At 40.2% G+C, this 14,378-nt stretch overlaps 1 long non-coding RNA gene across 2 annotated transcripts in view; it reads left to right on the top strand.

Moving 5' to 3' along the window:
- LOC134761823 (uncharacterized) overlaps positions 1-4,840 on the top strand; it is an 82,412-nt gene extending 77,572 nt beyond the window's left edge. For both annotated transcript variants that reach the window (XR_010140962.1, XR_010140961.1), the window contains exon 3: positions 1,899-4,840. This is a non-coding gene — a long non-coding RNA (uncharacterized LOC134761823). The remainder of the gene's footprint in view (positions 1-1,898) is intronic.
- The last annotated feature ends 9,538 nt before the right edge of the window (positions 4,841-14,378 follow it).

Here is a 14,378-nt window from a genome sequence, read left to right as displayed (position 1 = left end):
GTAACACTCTCTAGTGCTGAATTTTGAGCAGGAGAAAGAGAGCAAGAGTGACCAGCACTCTTGGAAACTCTGGCCTTCTTACAATTTGGTGTCCTCTGCAAAGGCTGCAAACCTGTTAACCCACAGGCCAGAGAGAGAGAGAAGCCAGAAGCATGATCTGTTAAGCTTGCGTTTAATATTTGATGCACAGAGATCACTGAGTTTTTTGATAAGAATTAGCGGGGAAGACACAGCCACAGAGAACAATTTCTATCCCCAGGTGAGGATTCAGGAGATAATTCTGCGAACAGAACTTCCTGAGAACTGAGATAGGGGAAATCGCTGGTATTAGAAGGGTGAAAGGGTCACTAATTAAGGCTACGACTATACTCTGAGAGGTAAAAGAAGAAAATGAGACTGCCAGGCATGAATAATGGGAAATCTTTGATGGAATTAGCCATGCAGATCAGATACTAAATGCATCCTCATTCTTCTCATAGTCAAAAGTTTTTGCTTAAGCTGGATGGGAAAAAGAGAATCCCATTTCACTAAGTATAAAAGAGGGGATTTTAGAGAAGTTCTCAGAAGAAAGAGATGTGGGGGTTTGGTGAAACTCACCAGAGGCTGAACCCTCTCCAGCATAACACAGGGATTGGGAGGAGTGGGGTGGCCTTAGGCCAGGTGGATGGCCCAGTGCTGCTCCCTCTAGACTTGTTTGCTAGCTGAGCTCATCCATTTGCATAATTTTCAGTGCCATTTCTCAGCTGATGAGTTCTGAACTTTTGTCTTGAGGCTAGACTTCTCCTTCAAACAGCAGTCTTAAACACTCAACTTCTTTCTTCTTTTTTCCATTTGTCAACTTATGAACACCTCAGCCTTGTTACATCCAAAGCCAAACTCATGGCTTGGAGTGGTAGGTGATGGCTGTAATCCCAGTGCTATGGGAGGCCGAGGTGGGAGGATTACTTGAGGCCAGGAGTTTGAAGCCAGCCTGGAAAACACAGTGAGACTCCCTATCTACAAAAAAAAAAAAAAAAAAAAAAAAAAATTAGCTAGGCATGGTGATGTTCATCTGTAGGATCTGTAATCTTGCTACTTGGGAGGCTGAGGGGGGAGGATCACTTGAGCCCAGGAGTTTGAGGCTGTAAAGGGCTATGATTGCACCAGTGCACCCCAGCCTAGGTGACAGAGCCAGAGACCCTGTCTTAAACCCAAAGCCAAACTCTCTTTTTCCTCCTCCTTCTCCATGGGATCTGTCCATGCCATCTCTGTTCTGTAAATGGCACCACCCCCTGCTGAGCTGCTCAAGGTGGTCATAACTCATGTGTTGTGCTAACTCTGCTTTTGCCCTCTTCTCCAGTCAGCAAGTCCTGTGATTCTAAACTTTATCCAACTTGTCCACTCTCTCTATCTTCACTGTCATTATCTTTGCCTAGGACAGTGCTATCCCAGCTGGGCTACAGCAGCAGCCTCCAAACTGGTCTTAACTGTTCCTCTGCACTTGCTCTCCGTGCTCAGCAATCCATTTCCCATCTGGCAGCTTCAGTGATCTTAAGGTGTCCATTGAGTTTCATCCCTGCCTTTCCTGCCCATGGCACATAGAATAAAATAGAGACCCCGAGTCTTCTGCCTGTTCCTGACACGTCTCCAGCCCTCTCCTATCTCCTCTCTTTGGCCTACTCTATTCAGCCACTCTGGCCTCCTTTTGTTTTCTTGGACTTTCAAACGTTTTTCCACAACAGGGCATTTTCACTTGCTGCTTCAGCCTGGAATGATTTTCCTCTGCACCTCCCCAAATTAGACAATCCTTTAGGCCTCAGCTAAAATGGTGCTTCCACAGAGAGCTCTTTCCTGACCCCTTTATAAAGTGGACTTCCCTGCTCTTCTCCACTTTAACCTCTTATTACTTCTTGTTGCAGGAAATCAGGGACCTCAAATGGAGGGACTGGCTGGAGCCACAGCAGAGGAACATAAATTGTGAAGATTTCATGGAAATTTATCAGTTCCCAAATAATACCTTTATAATTTCTTATGTGTTTCTTTAATCTCTTAATCCTGTTATATTCATAAGCTGAGGATGTACATCACCTCAGGACCACTGTGATAATTGTGTTCACTGTACAAATTGATTGTAAAACATGTGTGTTTCAACAATATGAAATCAGTGCACCTTGAAAAAGAAGAGAATAAAAGTGATTTTTAGGGAACAAGGGAAGAAAACCATAAGGTCTGACTGCCTGCAGGGTCGGGCAAACAGAGCCATATGTTTCTTCTTGCAGAGAGCCTATAAATGGACGTGCAAGTAGGAGAGATACCACTAAATTCTTTTCCTAGCAAGGTATGTAAATATTAATACCCTGGGAAAGGAATGCATTCCTGGGGGGAGGTCTATAAGTGGCCGCTCTGGGAATGTCTGTCTTATGCATTTGAGATAAGGACTGAGATACGCCCTGGTCTCCTGCAGTACCCAAAGGCTTACTAGGCTGGAGAAAAACTCTGCCCTGGTAAATTTGTTGTGAGACTGGTTCTCTGCTCTCAAACCCCGTTTTCTGTTGTTTAAGATGTTTATCAAGACAATACGTGTGCCGATGAACATAGACCCTTATCAGTGGTTCTGCTTTTGACCTTTGCTTTGTGATCTTTGCTGGACCCTTATCATTAGTTCTGCTTTTGCCCTTTGTCCTGTTCCCTCAGAAGCATGTGATCTTTGTTAGACCCTTAGTAGTAGTTCTGCTTTTTGCCCTTTGAAGCATGTGATCTTTGTACCTACTCCCTGTTCTTACACCCCCTCCCCTTTTGAAACCCTTAATAAAACTTGCTGGTCTGAGACTCAGGGGGCATCACGGTCCTACTGATATGTAATGTCACCCCCAGCGGCCCAGCTGTAAAATTCCTCTCTTTGTAGTGTCTCTTTATTTCTCAGCTGGCTGACCCTTATGGAAAATGGAAAGAACCTATGTTGAAATATTGGGGACAGGTTCCACCAATAATTCTTTCATGGATTTACTTATTTTTTGCCTCCCTCCATATCCTAGAAACTCCTGGAGGGCAGAGCCATGCCTGCCATCTTCATCACTGCATTACCACCACCCAGCACAGTGCCTGGCACAAAAGAGTTGCTCAATACATAAATCAGGATGAATGGATAAATACACGGATAGGCACTTTGAACTACAGATGAGCTTAAATACTTTGTGTTTCTCTTAGTCAAACATGTGCAATTAAGCATGTGATAAATGATATGACCTCACCTGTGTCTTTCCTGATGTTCTTTGCAATCACTAAATGAAGTCAATTGTGCCTGTTTTGACAGTTCTGTTTTCAACGTAATGATATGTTTCTTTTAACTTCTGGCTGTTGGCTTTGTTTGGGTTTGTTAGCCTGACAAAATGGCAGATATTGGTATTTACTCTTTTGTTTAAATGTCACGAACTTTCAAAATGCCTTTGCTTTTGGTAAGAAACCCTAGTTAGGACAGTCTAGTGGTCAGGATGATTTGGGTTCTGGTGCAGTAACAACAATATCCAAATCTCAGTGGCTCCATGCAGTGAGGTATTTGTTTGTTTGTTTGTTTTTGAGACAGGGTCTCACTCTGTCACCCAGACTAGAGTGCAGTGGCGCAATCTCAGCTCACTGCAACCTCTGCCTCCCAGACTGAAGTGATTCTCCTGCTTTCTCAGTAGCTGGGATTACAAGACTGTGCCACTACTGTCTGGCTAATTTTTGTACTTAGTAGAGACAGGAGATCACCATGTTAGCCAGGCTGGTCTTGAACTCCTGACCTCAAATGATCCACCCGCCTTGGCCTCCCAAAGTGCTGGGATGAAAGGCATGAGCCACCGTGCCTGGCCAAAGTGAGGCTTATTCTTGGTCACGTTGCATGTCTGGGCTGTGTTAGGGCATTGTGGGGTAGTCTGTTCATTGTGTTCACTCAGGGACCCAGGCTGACAAAAGCCCCATCTCTCCATGTGTCCTTGATCACCACTTCAGGGGAAAGGGAATGTGGTGGATCACAGAGTCTCTTAACACTTCCACCTGGAGGTGACTCAAGTTGCTCCTGCTCATGGTTCATTGGACAAAATGGATCACAGAGTCATGGGCAACTTCTCTGTCCCTGGAAGGGGAACCAAAATATGAATAGCTACATTGATTTTCACTAGCTATTACGCAGAAGGCCTCATTTAAACACAGATACTTATTTGTGTTTTGAAGCTAATTGTAGTCCATCAACCTTCACAGAAGATATGTGCACTTCCAAGATATTATTAAGCAAAATGTTGTTTTTTTTTTGGAGACAGAGTCTCACTGTCTTGCCCAGGCTGGAGTGCAGTGGCATGATCATGGATCACTGCAACATCTGCCCCCTGGGTTCAAGTGATTTTCATGCCTCAGCCGCCCAAAGTGCTGGGATTACAGACAGCCACGACTGTGCCTGGCTAAGTTTTGTATTTTTAGGAGAGACAGGGTTTCACCATGTTGGCCTGGCTGGTCTGGAACTCCTGAGCTCAGGTGATCCACCTGCCTCGGCCTCCCTAAGTGCTGAGATGACAGGCGTGAGCCACTGCGCCTGGCCTTGAGTATGATTTTTGATTTGGAAGGTCAGAGTTAGGGTTTTAGTCTGAGGACAATATGATGTGAAGGTGAAAAGCAGAGCTTGGCTGTGAGTTTGCTGGGATTCCTGTGCTGCTTCTACAGCTCTTTGGCTGTGTGACCGTCACCTTTGGCAAGTTCCTTTACCTTTCTATGTGTCGGTTTCCTCTTCAATAAAATGGAAAAACTAATCATAATCATAATATCTATTGGTGTTGGGATAGCCCAGTGGTTGACACATAAGGACTCAAAAATAGTTTTTTGTTTTTTTTTTTTTTTGAGACAGAGTCTTGCTCTGTTGCCAGGCTGGAGTGCAGTGATGCCGTCTCAGCTCACTGCAAACTCTGCCTCCTGGGCTCAAGCAATTCTCCTGCCTCAGCCTCCCGAGTAGCTGGGATTACAGACATCTGCCACCACTCCCAGCTAATTTTTGTATTTTTAGTAGAGACGGGGTTTCACCATGTTGTCCAGGATGCTCTCGATCTCTTGACCTCATGATACGCCCACCTCAGCCTCCCAAAGTGTTGGGATTACAGGCATGAACCACCGTGCCCGGCTCTAAAATACTATTATTAACTTTGGGTGGTAGTTACTATATTTTGTGAAAATCAGAGTTCAGTACCTTTTAACACTGGGTTGCGATCTATCCCTGAAGGAACAGGTTTCTAAACAGGAAGGCATGGAGAGAGGGGCAAAATTTTAGTGGATGTTGTAATGACTTTTTGTATATGGACCTGGGGCTGAGTTCTAGCTGGGGCCACCAGGTAGCAAGGTGGACTTTGCTAAATTCTATCACTTTCCTGGGCCTCAGACTCACTTGTTACAAATGGGGTTAAAACATCCCTCTTTCAGGGCTAAGATAAAGATGATTAAGTAAGAGGGAATGAAAGTAACTTCCATCAATGGTCAAAGGTATTCGTTTAAATTTTTTTTTTTTTTTTTTTTTTTTTTTTTTTTTTTTTTTTTTTTTTGAGATGGAGTCTCTCTCTGTTGCCCAGGTTGGAGTTCAGTGTTATGGTCCCAGGTCACTGCAAACTCCACCTCCTGGGTTGAAGTGATTCTGCTGCCTCAGCCTCCTGAGTAGCTGGGACTACAGGTGCGTGCCACCACGCCTGGCTAATTTTTGTATTTTTAGTAGAGACGTGGTTTCACTCTGTTGGCCAGGATGGTCTCGATCTCTTGACCTTTTGATCCACCCACCTTAGCCTCCCAAAGTGTTGGGATTACAGGCATGAGCCACCGCGCCTGGCCCATTTAACTTCTATATTACTTTCCTATTGGTGGATTTACCTGTGCAAACTGAGCAGCTTAAAACACCACGCAGTTATTATCTGTTTTCATGAGCCAAGGGTCTGGGCAGGGTTTAACTGGGTCTTCTATTCAGGGTGACAATACTGCAATCAGACTGTCAGTTGGAGCTGTGGTCTCATCAGATGCTCAGTGTCCTCTTCCAAGTTTATTCAGTTTGTGGACTGAATTCAATTTCTTGCAATTGTTGAACGAAGTCCCTCAACTCCTGGAGCTGCCACCTCCAAAGACAGCTCACAGCATGGCCATTTGTGTCTCCTTGGAGGCTAAGGTTTGACTCTCTGAAACATCACCTTTAAAAGGCTCACCTGCAAGATACTACACAAAACAACCATCCCCTAGACATATGTCATCAGATTCTCCAAGGTCGACATGAAAGAAAAAGTATTAAAGGGAGCTAGAGAAAAGGAGCAGGTAATCCAAAAAGGGAACCCCATTAGGCTAACAGTCGACTGTTAAGCTGAAACTCTATAAGACAGAAGAGATTGTGGGCCTACATTCAGCATTCTTAAAGACAAGAAATCCCAACCAAGAATTTTATATCCATCTAAACTAAACTTTATAAACAAAGGAGAAATAAAATCCTTTTCAGACAAGCAAATGCTAAGGAAATTTGTTACCATCAGACATGCCTTACCAGAGGTCCTTAAGGGAGTGCTAAATATGGAAATGAAAGAGTACCAGCCACAAAAAACTCAATTAATTACATAGATATTGACACCACAGAGCAACACACAATGAAGTCTGCATAATAACCAGCTAACAACACAATAACAGGATCAACTCCACACATAGCAATATTAACCTTGAACATAAATGGACTAAATGCCCTACTTAAAAGGCATAAAGTGACACGTTGGATAAAGAAGCAAGCCCCAACTGTATGCTGTCTTTAGTGTCATTGCATGTAAGACTCGTCACACATAGGCTCAAAGTAAAGGCTCAAAGAAAGATCTCCCAAGCAAATGGGAAACTAAAAAGCAGGGGTTGCCATTCTAATTTCAGACAAAAGAGACTTTAAGCCAACAAAGATAGAAATAGACAAAGAAGGGCATTACATAATGGTAAAGGGTTCAATTCAACAAGAAGACTTAGCTATCTTAAATGTATATGCACCCAAGACAAGTGTGTGCAAATTCATAAAACAAGTTATTAGGGACCTACAAAAAGACTTAGATAACCACACAGTAGTAGTGGGAGACTTCAACACCTCACTGACAGCATTCAACAGATCATTGAGAGCGAGAACTAACAAAGATATTTAGGCCTTAACTCGACATTTGACCAAATGGACCTAAAAGACATCTACAGAACAGTCCACCCAACAACAGAATATACATTCTTCTCATCTGCACATGGTACACACTCTAAAATCAACCATGTGATTGGCCATAAAACAATATTCAGCAAATTCAAAAAACTCAAAATTATACCAACCACCCTCTCTGATCACAACCCAATAAAAATAGAAATAAATATTAGGAAAATCACTAAAAACCATACAATTACATGGAAATTAAACAACCTGCTCCTGAATGACTTTTGGGAATGACTTTTGAGGCTGCATCTGGAACCACATGTAAGCAGGGCTGCAGCAGGGTCCACAGGCAGATGGCGGTGTTTCTGTGTTCATGGCCAGGTCTATGATTGGTGAGCCTACTCCCGGGGCATGGGCCTGCCTTCTCAAAGCAGTTTTCCTTGGTCTTGGGCTCCAGTGGGTTGTCATGACCTCCTGACTGGGTCCTGACGTTCCCACAAAGACATTTTATCCATGGATGGTTGCCAAATCAGTGTTCCGTGGGTGGATGAAGGCTGGAGACCTTCTACTTAGCCATCTTACAGATGTCCTGTTTCATTTGTTCTTTGATTTCTTTTTCTTCTTTTTTTCAAGTAGTTGAGTCATTTTGATTATTCAATTTTTTTTTGTAATTAAACTGTTGTGTTATTTAAGAGTTGCTTTAGTGTTCATAGTATTGCTCTTTAACCCATCACAGTCTATCATTGGGTGTCATACAACTTTACATATAATATAAAAACCTTTCAAGGTTATATGAGCTATGGTTCTTACAGCAGCAGAAATATTTTATTTTGTATTTTGAATATGGAAATTGCAATCTTTTTCTAGTGATAGTAAAATCCATTTTACTTGGACTATTTTCAAGTATTTTTGTGACTTGCCATTTATTCGGAAACTCTATTGTCTCGATCATATCAAATTTTCCAGAAAGATAGAAGGAACAAAACAAACTTCTAAATGTACAACTGGCAAAGGTCTGAGAGTATCTCAGCCTTTCATGATATATAGTATTGCCCTTGCCTTTTTTTTTTTTTTTGAGATGGAGACTCGCTCTGTCGCCCAGGCTCGAGTGCAGTTGTGCAATCTCGGCTCACTGCAACCTCTGCCTCCTGGGTTCAAGCAATTCTCCTGCCTCAGCTTCCCGAGTAGCTGGGATTACAGGCACCCACCATCATGTCTGGCTAATTTTTGTATTTTTACTAGAGATGGGGTTTTGACATGTTGGCCAGGCTGGTCTTGAACTCCTGACTTTTGCCTCCAAAAGTGTTGGGATTACAGGTGTGAGCCACTGCATCCAGCCAGCCTTTGCCTTTATATAACAATAAAATTAACTTCTTTGGGGTTTATCAACTATGCCCTCATAAATTAGTATCAATATAATATGTTCCATGCACAGAATCATATCATTGTATACAGTAAACATGGCCTTCTCCAGAAGATATAGTCAAGTACTCCAAGAGATTGCATGTAATTCACCCAGTCTTATTATCAAAAGGCACAGACAGCCTTTTCCCAGAAGTCTTTTAAATGTCCCTAAAACATGGATTTCTCCACCTCTGGATGAGATATCAGAGCAATATTGCCCTAAAATCTGAATGGTTAAGATATGGTCAGGTATTTATAACAACTAGCACAGCAGTAAAAGAAACCAAAGGGGTTATCTCTAGATCTATCTCTTTCAGATAAAGAGACATAATTCATCTTTGGATTGTCAGAAGACTTTTCTGATCTATTATTTTATATGTGAAGCTGTCTTACTTTTTGAAAGTTTACAGGCAAAGGTCTCTATTTTAGTGAATTTTCAAACTCCTATTTACTTTCAACTTTAACTGATGATTTCTTTACTGTAGCGGTTTGCAACTAGGGACAATGTTGCCCTCAGAGGACTTTTAGTAATGTGTAGAGATTTTTCTTTGTTTCTTTGTTTATTTATTTTTTGGTCACAGGTGGGAGAAATGTTTTAGATGCAAGAGAGGCTGCTAAACATTCTACAATATACAGGAAAGCTCCCCACACCAAAAAAAAAAAAAAAAAATTGTTCTCAAAATGTTGACAGTGCTGGAGATGAGAGACATTGCTTTACTTTATATTTTATTGTCTGTCCCTGAACTTCTTTATTAAATGGCCAATATTTTATGGTAAAATCGAGAGTATCATTAGAAAAAAAATTAAGAAAAACAATCAGAATTAGAAATTAGAGGCTCCCCTGCCTATGGAATAGCCATTCTTTTATTCCTTTACTTTCTTAATAAACTTTCTCTCACTTAAAAATAAAAAGAAATTAGATTTTCTGGACTGGTTCTTTTTGTTCCTTATCTTTTTCATTTCCCTTACCTGTTTTTTCTTCTTGCTCAGAGATAAAAAACGTTCTGTCCAGGCGCGGTGGCTCACACCTGTAATCCCAGCACTTTGGGTGGGCGAGTCGGGCCGATCACGAGGTCAGGAGATCGAGACAATCCTGGCTAACAGGGTGAAACCCCATCTTTACTAAAAATACAAAAAATTAGGCAGGCGTGGTGGCAGGCACCTGTAGTCCCAGCTACTTGGGAGGCTGAGGCAGGAGAATAGCGAGAACCCGGAAGACGGAGCTTGCAGTGAGCAGAGATGGCGCCACTGCACTCCAGCCTGGGTGACAGAGCGAGACTCCGTCTCAAAAAAAAAAAAAAAAAAAAAATGTTCTTTTTGCTTCAGTGAGTTGAGATGTTATATTAATTCAATGTCAAGTCTCTGAAGAAACTTCCACTAATTCACTAAGACGGAGAATAAGAAATGAGTGATTTTATTTTTTTTTTGCTTACATTTAATAGAAAAATTTGGACTTAACAAGGGGAAGATAATTTCATTTCAGGCAGTAATTCATTTGGATTCTAATGTCGTTGGGCTTTAACATAGAGATTGAAGAGATTCAATCTTTGACCTTAAATTTATGCCTAGAAATTTTATAAGAAAACTTGTTTATATTCAAAGGTGGGAAATTTTTCTTTTTTAGCATTTTAATATAGGAGGGTATTTATGATTTTTGAAGTCTCTTAATGTCATTTAATTATCAAAGAATCTCTAATGTGCTACACTGGAGAATGTAGTGGCACATAACTTAAGATGACAAAGAAGAAGAGATGTAAATTTTCAGCTATGTGTAAAATGTATATGGTAAAAATTGTATTAGTGTATTATTCTGAGATTAGCTTAGAATCTGATCTCAGAGTAATATGCTGTTCATGAGTGCTTCTGAGAAGATATAGAAAAAGTAATGACTAGTATTGAAGAAACAGATCCATGAAGATGAGATTAGAGTTATTTTAATAGACTCCTGACATCTCATCTGCATAGGGAGATAACCCATCCTCCCCTGATTGATTGACCATAAGCTTTGTGGTTAAAAAAATACAAAATCTTGAATTTTGTTTGTGGGGTAATTTGGCCTCATTCTAGATGTTTTCCATCTTTGTGACACTCATGGCATGTCATACACCTGGTATCCTCCCTGCCCTTTAATTTTCTTGGCCCCAGGAAATGGAGTTATCTAATGGAGGGTTTGGAAAGAAATAACCAGGCATGCTGCTGACTTAGCAACTCTTCAGCTCTACAGCTCCTCCTAGTGAGCCTACTTGTAGAAAGAAGGTCTTCTTTTCTACTTCTCTAGGGGCAGGGGGCAGTAGATGGGAGACCCACTTCAAGTGCTGGAATGACTGGAATGATCATGCGCCTAATTCTCAGGTGCAATGTTAGCAAGGTCACATGACTAGCAGGCTTTAACCCTTATTATCTAAGTAGGTCTCTATTAGTAATGAAAATGATATTTCTTCAGAACTGGATGAGGAAGAAGACTGACATTGCAGTTCAAATAATCAAAGACTGCCTACTGATACTTCATATTCTTATTGTTTTACATATTTAACATTTTTATATTTTTTCTTAGAAACTTATTTTTATAAGTACCTGTAGGGTATGAGATTCTTCTGTTATTTACTTTATTCTTATAGTTCTTAAGAGGCTTGCATGTGCATCAAGAAGAAATGCTCCAGGAGGCAGTCAGTACATGTGGGATTAGGACAACATTTATTTCCAGTCAAGGAAGAATAAGAAATTGGGTTAAACAGGAGTCTGCAAAATTTATCCATCCATTCTGGAGTTCAAAGGGCTTAACGTTTGCTCCCACCTAAGGAGATTTTCCTTTGGGAACCGGAGTTGGATACGGCTCAAATATCCACCACCTTCTACAACATTTTTTTTCTTCATTACATATACCAATGGTATCATCTAGTGTGCTGCATAGTTTGTCTCTGCACACCCCTTTCAAAGCAATACACTGTTTTTGTCCTGGAATAACGCCAGTCTTTCCTACACAGGAAGAGATTTAAGAACATCATTAATTCACTATTGAAAATATACATAAAACAATAAACCCCCAGAAGAATGGCTTTGGGATAGGAAAGAAAACATTGTCTGTATGAAAGGATCAGACCCGTAGACAGAAATTGTGCCTTTTTATGGGAAGGGAGCTAAGATTGTAGATTATATACACCTTGGAGGAAATAGGCCAATTTCTAAAATCCTTTAAAGGGATTGTCCTCCCCCAGCACAGTACATTTTGAAATGTGTGGGACCATTTGTTCTTGCCACCATGCCTAGGGAAGGTGTCTTTGGTATTTAGCAGTTAGCACAGCATTGTTAAATTTTTCACCTAAGGAATTGTCTTGCACCAAACACCAACAATGCCACCAATAAGAAACAGTTTCAAAGGAAGTATGTGACCCTCTAAATTCCCATCTCTGCATACATCATCCCTATCAAATGGTTCAGGTTCATATCTTTATCTCCTTTAATAGAAAGCCTATCAATCCTTTAGATTTTATCTAAAGTAATTTCCTCATTTCAGGACTATGTAAGAAATACCTTTCCTATTTTGCTCAATACCTCATAGATAGATGGAGGGATGGATGGATAGATAGATAGATAGATAGATAGATAGATAGACAGACAGACAGATAGACACCTGGAGAGAATTACTCACAGAGCTAAAATGTATTTTCCCTTAAGTGTATCCAAGTGTTCCCTTAATTCATCTGGTTGTTGAGAAGCATATTGCTAAGTGTGTGCTCTAATTCAGTAGTTCTCTCTATGCTTACTATCCTTTCTGTTACCTTCTCAGCACAACCATAGTTTATTTTTCATACTGTATATCACTGCAGATGTTATATAAGAAAGAAACTTTTGCTGATGTTCATTAACAGACATTAGTTCCTTAACCATCCTGTTAACACACTTGGATCTTATTTTGTTTTTACTGTCCTCTAATATACTACCTCTGGCTTCTTTGCTTCTGTAGATGAGTAACAGTTTGGTGGCCTTTTCAGCTCTCAATATTTTTGTTGCTGTTTGTTATTGTTTTGTATTTAAACTAGGCTATCATTATTGTTTCTCTACTCTGTAGAAATAGATCCATAGCCAGAAAAACCAATGCAGCCTTTTGGAACTGAGTGCTCACAATCTATGCAAGATTGTCTTCTACTCTTGTTAGAAGCTTCAACCTAGTGCAATCTGGTATTATACTCTACTATCAGACTAACAGTTCCTAAACTCAGGGTTTCTGTGCAGCAAGAGAATATCTTGATGCGGGAGTTGGGTAATATCTTGTAATATTCTCTCTTTTTTCCAAAACTATTGTGGAAGAGAAAGTGGCTGCCTTTCAGAGAGAGACCTGAAGTCTCCCCAGCCAGTTGTAGAAGGTGCTGGTTCAACTGCATTGTCTACACAGAACACAGGCTTCACGCTCAGAAGCATAGCAGACCTGTTGCTAGCCATTGGTCTTTTCCCTGATAACTTCATCCATAAATTTAATGTCTGGCAACATTGTCAGACTTTTTAAATGAAGCTAAAATCAGGGGTTATTAGTACTGGGAAAGATATAGTAAGAGGCAGAGTATGGTATCAAGGAGGCCTATGCATGTGAACTTAGAGGCATCCATGCAAAATGAGGTGGAATGTGAATCTTCAGCTGAAGCCAAAAGAGTGAACATCCTCTCAGTAGGACGCATAACCCACGATACTGTAAAGTTCATCCTAATTACACAGCATGTAGCCTAAGACAGTGCCAATTCCTCTATTTGGGAGATGTCCCTTGCTTCACTCAAAAGGAGTGGAACAGTTCGTCACTGGTAGGCCAGTGATGCGCTTCTTGCCACATGGGAAGCTTAATTTAAGGAGATATGCTTTGAGCATGAAGCCAAAGAGCTATAATCTCCCTTTTTACCGATGACAGTGACATGTCATCATGCCAAGGGCACTAGTATAAGTCAAAAAGATAAGATTAAATTACTTAATTCATATTCAGACTCATAATCCTCATTCATGAGGAAGGAAATTTCTTCCCAGATATTCATATTTATTTTCAGACTTATTGACAGAAGTATATACATATAGAGCAAAAGAAGAGAGGCACTCTCTAATACGCTTCAGAATTTATTTGACATGAATATGTTATAATGGTTATATCACATGGCAGTTGAGGAAAGGATGCATATTTAATAAGTGCCTTTGGAAACAATTTAGATGTTCACTTCATATTATATCACAACATTAATTTCTGTGGATGCAGTGAGAAGGACTTAGAATCACACTGGAAAAGACCCTTAATAGCGCATTCATCTACTTTCTAAAAGGATATAACATTCTTAGCATTAGAACTCATTGAGTCAGTAACTTTTAATTTTTTTTTTGGGTGATGTAGAGGATTTAAATGGAACAGGCTCTTCCTGGAACTTTATCAATCAAAAAATGGAAGTGAAGTTTCCTTTTCTCTACATAATGTGAGTTCAAGCTGCCTTCTGCTCCTGTCCAATGTCGTGTATTTAGATATTATGTTATTCTCCACAGTCAGTGTAAGAAGAATGCTATAATTTTCTTAATTCTCAGAGAGCTAATGCAGCAATCCAAGATTTATGCCATTCTAACCTCCTTAGACTCATATTCCCAGCATACATATGTGTGTTTGTGTGTATATATAAATCTATATGAGCTATTCCAATTTTTTATAGGATACCATGGATTCTTTTTGGAATAAATATAAGGATATATAAAAACATATATTCAAGTAGCTATAACTTAATATTCATCAGACATTAAGCTGATAAACTAATATTTCAGATTATGTAGTTTCTTTGGAGAAATTTTTTCATGAAAATAATAACTTTTTTACTTAATT

Source organism: Pongo abelii, chromosome 7, assembly GCF_028885655.2.
Source record: "Pongo abelii isolate AG06213 chromosome 7, NHGRI_mPonAbe1-v2.0_pri, whole genome shotgun sequence".
NCBI classification, from domain to species: domain Eukaryota; kingdom Metazoa; phylum Chordata; class Mammalia; order Primates; family Hominidae; genus Pongo; species Pongo abelii.
This window is presented reverse-complemented; position numbering and strand designations above follow the sequence as displayed.